General features: G+C 34.7%; 1 long non-coding RNA gene across 3 annotated transcripts; it reads left to right on the top strand.

Moving 5' to 3' along the window:
* The first annotated feature begins 535 nt into the window (after positions 1-535).
* LOC113983421 lies at positions 536-7,613 on the top strand. 3 transcript variants are annotated; one of them, XR_005562870.1, is made up of 4 exons: positions 536-553; positions 4,088-4,273; positions 4,863-5,013; positions 5,943-7,613. It is a non-coding gene; the product is annotated as an uncharacterized LOC113983421 (long non-coding RNA). The 3 variants fall into 3 exon arrangements; XR_005562869.1 differs by lacking the exon at positions 536-553 and having other exon boundaries at positions 3,444-4,273; XR_005562871.1 differs by lacking the exon at positions 536-553 and having other exon boundaries at positions 3,444-4,273; positions 4,863-4,930.
* Positions 7,614-8,045: the final 432 nt, after the last annotated feature.

Below are 8,045 nucleotides of genomic sequence, written 5' to 3' on the forward strand. Positions count from 1 at the left end.
AATGTCAGCTAGATGTTGTTGAAGTATTTGAAAGCTCATCAGGAAGGTTTATTTTCTCAGGAAAACTCTAGCTATCAAAAGCATATTGGCTGTAAGGGTGGTGAGGCTCTGGCACAGGTTTCCCAGAGAAGCTGTGGCTGCCCCATCCCTGGAAATGTCCAAGACCAGGCTGGACAGGGCTTGGAGCAACTTGGGCTAGTGGGAGGTGTTGCTGCCCATGGCAGGGGTGGGACTGGATGATCCAAATGCCATGTATTAGTGAGTTGAGGCTATTTATTTTTAGTAGTATTATTAGCATTAACATTATTAGCATTATTTTTTACTTCATTTTTCCAACCAATTGAGGTTGAAATCTCACAAACTATTAAGAAATAATATATTTTGTAATAATTTAGTTAAAATTGGCAATTTGTGAAGACAGATTATTTGTACTGCTGCTATCCTCACTAAAACTTCCCTTCATTGGAACTTGAAATACAGAAGCCAACAGGAAGGAGATTGTATGCTGATTTACCATGGAGAGGAGGATACTGAAAAGGAATTTTCTGCACAGGTTTTTGCTATCTTTCTAATTTAAGGGAGCAGGTGCTTTAGAAGAAAAATTGTTAACCCCGCAATAAGCTAATTATTATGCTGCACTACACACCACTGTGGGCAGAAATGTCTACATGATCTTTCTTTGTCTCTGCCAGGAGAAAGAATGCTACATCTGAGATTGTCATCTACTAATACTCTTGTGGTAGTTTAGTCTAGGCCTTCCTTGGTGACCAGTTTGTAACCAAGGAAGTGCCCAGGTTTACCCGGTATTCCGTACGATTTTTACGTAAGGCAGGGTATAAGAAGAAAGGAGGAAAGGCCTTTGGGCCTCTTTCCTTCCGGTGGCTTTTGGAGGTGCGGGTTTCCCTGCTGTTGAGTCTGTCATGTCTGGGGAGTGAGGCCTGGTAAGGCCTTGCCAACCTTGGGAGACAGAGGCTGCCGGCAATCGTTCCAGAGTGACTTTCTGTTGTCCCAAGGAGAGTAGTAAGATATTCTTTTTCTAATTCTTTTAGTTGCTAGATCTTGGGATACTGGTTGGGATATATATATATTTTATTTTGGTTTTGTTTCTTTTTTTTCCCTTCCCCCTTCCCTTTCCCTTTTCCTTGTGAAATTGTATATATATTTCAATTGTATATAACTAATATAAGTGTAAATATATTTATATATATTGCTTTAGCTGTCTCTCTTGTTTTGGTTCTCTTGTTTTTTTTCTCTTCTCCCTTGGTTTTGGGGGGTGGTGGGGGACTTCTTGTGGTGAGGTTTAGAGACTTGGCAGGGAGTCAGCTTCAAACCATATCAACTCTCCAAACCTGTAAACTCTTATTGGTCAAGTCTTCTTTTTCCCCTCTACACTTTGGACCTCTTCAATACAGCTACTGAAAAATAACAATTTCAGATAAAAAACTCTTATCATATTCTCTAATGAAAACATGAAATTATGTGGGACTATAGGAAACTCCTTCTAAAACTGAGAAAAACCAACTTACTGTTTTTCCTCACTCTTAGGAAGATTTATCAATATAAGAATTAATTTTAAACTGTTTTTAAAACAAAATATTTTTGAGGCTATATTATTTCAGCATTTGAACTTTTCTAAGCAAACTAAATGACATTGTCTATTGGTGGACGATTCAGATCCATTCCAACACCAGGTCATTTTTTCAGTGTCCCATGGAAAAAAAAATGAGTTCAACAATCCAGAATGCATTGCAGTTTAGGTGGACTGTTAAAATGGTAGATATTTGTGATAAAATGCATATAATACACAATTTATTTCAAATCTATGTCCTGTTTCTTCAACTTCTTGCCATCAGATATTTTTATAGTCAGTGCTTAACAGTCTTATGTTTTCCTGCAGACTATTTATAAAAAACTGCTTAAAAAATGTACTATCCAATTCTTTTGAACCTTATTACAATCAACACAGGTTATTCATGGTAATTCCTCACATGAGGTTAAATTTTGAGACCTATCCTAGAAAAAAATTTATGTAAATTGTATGTGATAAAAGAGAGCCTTAAAAAATATTTCAAGAGTTCGGGAAATATAAATTTTGACATATCTAAGTTCTATGTCTTTCAGATGTAATTGTGCCATCACACAAAACTTCATTAAAAATCTTTAATTAGTTTGATAAAATGTTTTCACAAAAGATTTGTTTTCATTGGCATTTGCTCTAAAATCCAAAATCAGAAGTCTAATTGAATATCACTTCTCTTGATTGAAATTACCCTGATCACTGATCTAACTATTCCACAATGTTCAGCATCACAAAATGAAATATTTTACACTATGGACAGCAAAAAATCAAAGTATTGAAGGTTAATTAGCACAGTATGTTCTGGAAGGCCATGTTCTTTCTAATAACTCTTTGATAACACTTTTCATTTTCAAACAAAGAAAAAAAGGCGGTCTTGTTCTTTTAAGAAGAAACGGTAGACTGTAAATTCTTTAAAGAAATTATTTTCTGGGACAATAGATTTAATTTTACATTGTAAATAATTGTGGATCTGGTGAAGGGCAGTGGAAATTAGACTGTGGTAAAACATTTCCAGAATAGAATGCAATGTTGTATGAAGGATTTAATAGAACTCATTTTGTTTGTATAAACTGTTAATATTAGAAAATATCATTATAAGTAGCAAAAAGGCTGCATTTTTTTCTTCTCAGTAGCATAACAGATTAGACTTTGCTGCCGTTTTTTCACTAAATGTACAATCAGTTTATAGTATTTTACTCAATTCTTGTCCCTGAAAATGTCAGTAAAATTGAGCAGATTCTGAACACTCAAGATTTCATGAAACTGACTTGAGAAATTACTGGATTTATTTCCAGGAATAGAAAGCACCAACCCCAGCCTGTACCACCAATAGATCATATGTGGTTCTACAAGCTTTTCCTCCATAATATCTGAAGTTATTTGATTTTCAAATACCTAAAAGTATTGCAAAAGAGTCAAACAAAAAGAAACACTTTTTTTAAAAATGTAGTCCTTCAGAATAAAACTTGCAAAAAGCAAAGCTTTTGATTCATGTACTTTTTAGTGTGAAGTTATCAGAGGATTATCAAAATATGTGTAAGCTTCTACACTTTGTTCTACAGTTTTTCTCTTCAAAATAATAACATGCTTTAATTTTCCTGGATTTGTTGGCTTGAAATGATAAATTTATCAGATAATGGATTTACAGGGTGTTTGTGCTTTGAAGTATGTTTCAAAAAGTAAAACATAAAAAAATTAAAATCTTAAAAATCAAAATCTGAAATGTAAGAAAAACTTATTTTTAAAAAGAGGCGAAACTAAAGGAACGACACTGATGGTGATTTTCAATCTTGTGTACTGAAATACCTGTTTTAAAAGTGCATTTAACTGTAATAAGATCACATTTTAATCTTAAATTAGCAGGGAAGTCATTAAAAAATGAGCTTGCTCTTAATTTATATTTTTCATTCTCTTTTTACCATTCAAAAGTAAGTATTTTCTTACATGTAACTTCAGCTGTTCATAAGCTATTGCCTGGTATTGATAATGGTAATAATGAAAAGACTTGACTTTAATACAACTTCTATAAAGAATTGGAAGATTTTTCCCAGTATGTACTAGGCTTTTATTTGTATACTGAGGACTTAAAGCTTTTACTTCTGAATTCATGTTTTTTGTGCACGTGAAAACTGAATTTCATGCTGTTCTGCATACAGACACCTGGTTTCTTGCCCAGATCACACTTCTAAAATTTCACGTGTATGTAAATAATATTCTATTTGATGTCATCCATGCTTTCTAACTCACATCAAGAGCTTTGAGAGTGATTAATTCTTTTTCAAGGCAAAAAAAATATGAAGTTTCTTCTGACATCTCTACTCACAGCTTGGCAGCCCTGGTCACAGTTCAGGTTTATCTCAGAACTAGCTCTTACAAAACACAGAATACCAAGTATAGCGGCAAGTTTACTGCTCGTCCTCATTATGCTTCATTCATGTGGTATATGGAAATAGAAGATACGATCAACAGTAATAGTGTATTCCTTAAATCCTCTTATTAATCCTATAGGTCTTGATCTGCACAAGTTTAAGGAGTTGCAGTCTGTGTGCAAAGTCCTTTACATTCCTGTAATGAGAAATAAGCAGAGAGGTCCTACAAAGATCCTATTTCACACACAAAGAAAAATAATGCAGGAAGCATTGCATGTATTAAATTCTGATTGAAGATGTAAGCCTAATCCATTTTCTCCTAGAGGTAAGAAAGAGCCTTAATGAGTCTGTATCTGCCTCTCTCCCAGAACAAGCAAGAAAGGCGATATGTGTTTATGTCTGCAACAGGCATGAGATGGAGGAAAAACAAGGCATAATTTGTCACTAAATGCAGCCATTTTACTGCAATATCAGCCTCTGTAATTAATGAAGCCTACTCACTTTAATTGTTCTTCCTGTAGTGTTTTGCAGCCTTATGGTAAAATACATTTTACACCAAAGCTGGTCTTTTGCAGCACTTCTTTTAAGAAGAAATGGGATAGCACTTCTGAGAGAAAATGTGACTATTCAGATCTCAAAGCAAGAGCTACACTTTCTGTAAATACAGTTTAATTAGTAAAATATTGCATTATTCCCTTTTTTTTAAACCATAATGTGTTTCTGTTCCATCATTCATTTCATTCTGGGAAAACACTCTTGAGCAAACAGCAACCTTCTTCTGAAGCTGTCAATGTGAAGGTGTCAGAGTGGAGTTTAAAAAAACAAACTTGTGTGTTATCTCAGATGTACACTTTGCCCTGTGTTTAACCCATCTGTGATGGCAGCTCTTCCACTTCATTTTTTGTTACCTACAGGTTCATCCTGGCCCACAGGACTTCACCAGCTGGAAGCATCACTGAGCACATGCATGGAACACGCTGTGGTATTGATTTTAAAATCTTGTCTCAGGGCCAGGAATTTCACAACTGAAATCCTGAAAGACAACCTTCAAGAAAAAAAACATTTGTAAGACTGTGCTTCTGAAGATCCATGTTTTTTCATGCCATAAGTGTGCCTGTGTGAACAAATAAAATCTACCAGTGCACAAAAATTGTCCTTATATTTGCCCTACCTTCACAATCATTGAGCCTGTAGAAGTACTTAAATTAATACAGACCCTATGAAGCACTTAAAAAAGAAAGAAAAAAAAAATCATCTTTTCTTGGCAAAAATGTAATAGTATTCTAAAACTCTTACCTAATAATGTTTAAAATAATGGCAGACTATTATGACCACATGGAGAATATTAAAGAAAATATACACCTTGAATCTTTTTGTCCTTTCTACAAACTCTGAAGGGAACATTGTCATATATATATATGTAAAAATAAATGTAATTCCTTTGAATTCACATCCTCAATTATTCCAGACTAACTGGCAAAACTGATTGAAAAGCAGCCTGAAAGCTACCTAAAATATCCTTATGCAGAAGATGGTTAGTTTAGCATTTCAATAAATTCACAAGGATGGAATTTAAGAGTAGTGCTGATCTGTACTGTTGTTTTTAAATTATTCTTGTGACTGCTTTTCAGAAATATTCAAGGAAGACTATATTGCTGTTAAAATGTCTTAAGGATCTTAAATTGAGATTGGAAGCATTTGGAAACTATATAACTTGCAAACACATACTAGCTGTTGTGAAAGAAGTTTATCAGCATGGATTTCTGAGAAGTGACAAGCAGAGATAATTTTGTTATTATATTGTCAAAGGAACAATATATATCATATTCTCCCCTATTTTCCTATTTCTGCTTTTCCTATTTGGGTTGTTTTTTTCGCAATTATTAATCACTGTCTGCTTATCAGTATCTCCCCTTCAATAATAACTTTTGAGTCTTCACAGTTTTACAGATAATAGAGGTGTAACATGTTATTATATTTTTTAATATTTACAGAAATAGGAAAGAGATGAGAGGAGATGGACTGCAAATACCTGAGCTGTGAAGAAAGCTGAGCTCATGCACTGTTGGAAATGAGAGAAAAGGAGGCTTTATATTTGCACAACTCAAGAGTAAAACTTCAGCACCACTTTACAACTGCTTAGACATGAAAATCAATCAGCTACAGTACCTCTACCCTTAGGAAGCAGGGTTCATTATACCCAGCTCTTAGAGAACATTAATTCTCTCTGTGTGGGATTTACTGGCTCCACCTCTACTAATAGATAAAACAGGTCAAATCTTTTTCTCTGTTCAAAATGGACAACCTGCACAGATCTCATTCATACAATTAAAATTTCTTCTCTCACAAGTTGTGCCTGAGCTCATATCATGTAATGGGACTACCTCGTGCTCAGGAACTTTTGAGAGTGTTGGATTTTTTTGCATCAAAACTGCATCAGGAACCATGTCAATGACTTAACAGAATATGGTAGCAGCTGTGCTGTGTCCTCGGCCTCTATACTGGTATTTAAATTATACCACTGTGTCATCCCAGCTTTAGTTATCTAAACATAATTCTCACCTATATAAGTTCTATCCCTTCTATATTAGAATAAAATTGATGTAAACATGTTGCCTCTGTATCTGCAGTGTTACAGGAGGGCTAAGTGAACCTAATCCTGGTGACTTACACTTTTAAGATTCTTTAAGCTTGATTTGGAATAGTTAGTTAGTTTTTTTGTTTTTTGAATTCCACGGTGTTCAAGAAGCTGAACTCAAGTGTTTTCACCAGCCTTTAGGTACCACATTGCTCTACAACATTTCCATATCTGTGCTCAGTTATTCAGGTTTAAAGGCTTGCAGTTTTGGGTAAGACCCCAAAAAGAGCCTCTAAGCTGGTCATAAATTCTTTCTTGCTATATAACATGGCATCCAACAGCTTCATGACTGCACACTGATGAATTCCCCAAATTCCAGCAATTACTGTTGTGTCAATGCCCTGAAGTTTCCAAAGGTGAACTTGCTTCCACTGTGTGTCCAAGTCTGAAATTCATCTGTTCCAGGTTTGGAAGCCAGTCTGTGAGGAATCCCCTCCCACTGAAAGCAGAGGGACTACTCTGGTGTTAAAAAGCTGTGATTTGAGTTAAATTAGATTTAAAATATGTTGTGAAGTGCTTGCAAATCTTTCACTGAAGTACAGCAATTCTTTCACTAAAAAGAGTGAGATGAGTAAAAGCAAGTATTCGTAGGCTTATTTTCTTGCATCCCTCAAATCTTGTGAAAGAAGTACCCCACTTCATGTCAGAGTGATAGCAAAGTTTCTGACACTTACAGTCTATTTCAAAGAGTAGATATATTTTGAAATGGGCCACAATATACATGTAATTTATGTATAGCCACAAATGATACAATGGGATTATATATATGATTAGTTGTGCAGTTGAATCTTTCTGCTGTGCCATGCTCAGATGATAAAGTAAGAGGGATTCAGATTACTCAATTTTTCTTTTAAGCAGCATCTTTTCTGAGCCACAAATACATGGTTCAGGAGTAATTGATTTTCTCTAGTAGGGTGCATGGATTACATCCTAGCAGGAGAAAAGTAGTGTTAAACTGTCAGTTATGCTAAATGTCAGTTTTCATTGTCACAGTGGTTTTGGTCTTCTTGCTAAGATTATCTTCATCAATAAAGCTGTAACTTTGCTTTGATCTTTGTTTATTAACCTTCTTTACCTTCAGCTTTATTTAACTTCCCATACAACAATCTGAATTCAACCCTGTTTATTTATTCCCACACTTTATATAATGTTTTAGTGGTGCTCTTTTTTATACAGCAGATGATTTTCTTGATGTTGATTAATCATATCTCATACTATCAGCTCCCTCACAGCATTTCACACTTCGTGCTCAATAGATAAAATATATCACAAACTACATTATCAGTGCTCAGATAAACGTCTATCTTTTGCTATCTATATTATTAACATTCCCATCTGCATTTCTGCACTCATAGCTGCAACTATGAATATATTTTCTGCTTTCATAATAGTACCTTCCTTGTTGATTTGATAGTAGTTTACTTCAACATGTTCATATTACCCCAGAAGTTAGTTGTTT

Source organism: Pipra filicauda, unplaced genomic scaffold (assembly GCF_003945595.2).
Source record: "Pipra filicauda isolate LSUMZ 115617 unplaced genomic scaffold, ASM394559v2 scaffold168_size1973030_pilon, whole genome shotgun sequence".
In the NCBI taxonomy this organism is placed as follows: Eukaryota; Metazoa; Chordata; class Aves; order Passeriformes; family Pipridae; genus Pipra; species Pipra filicauda.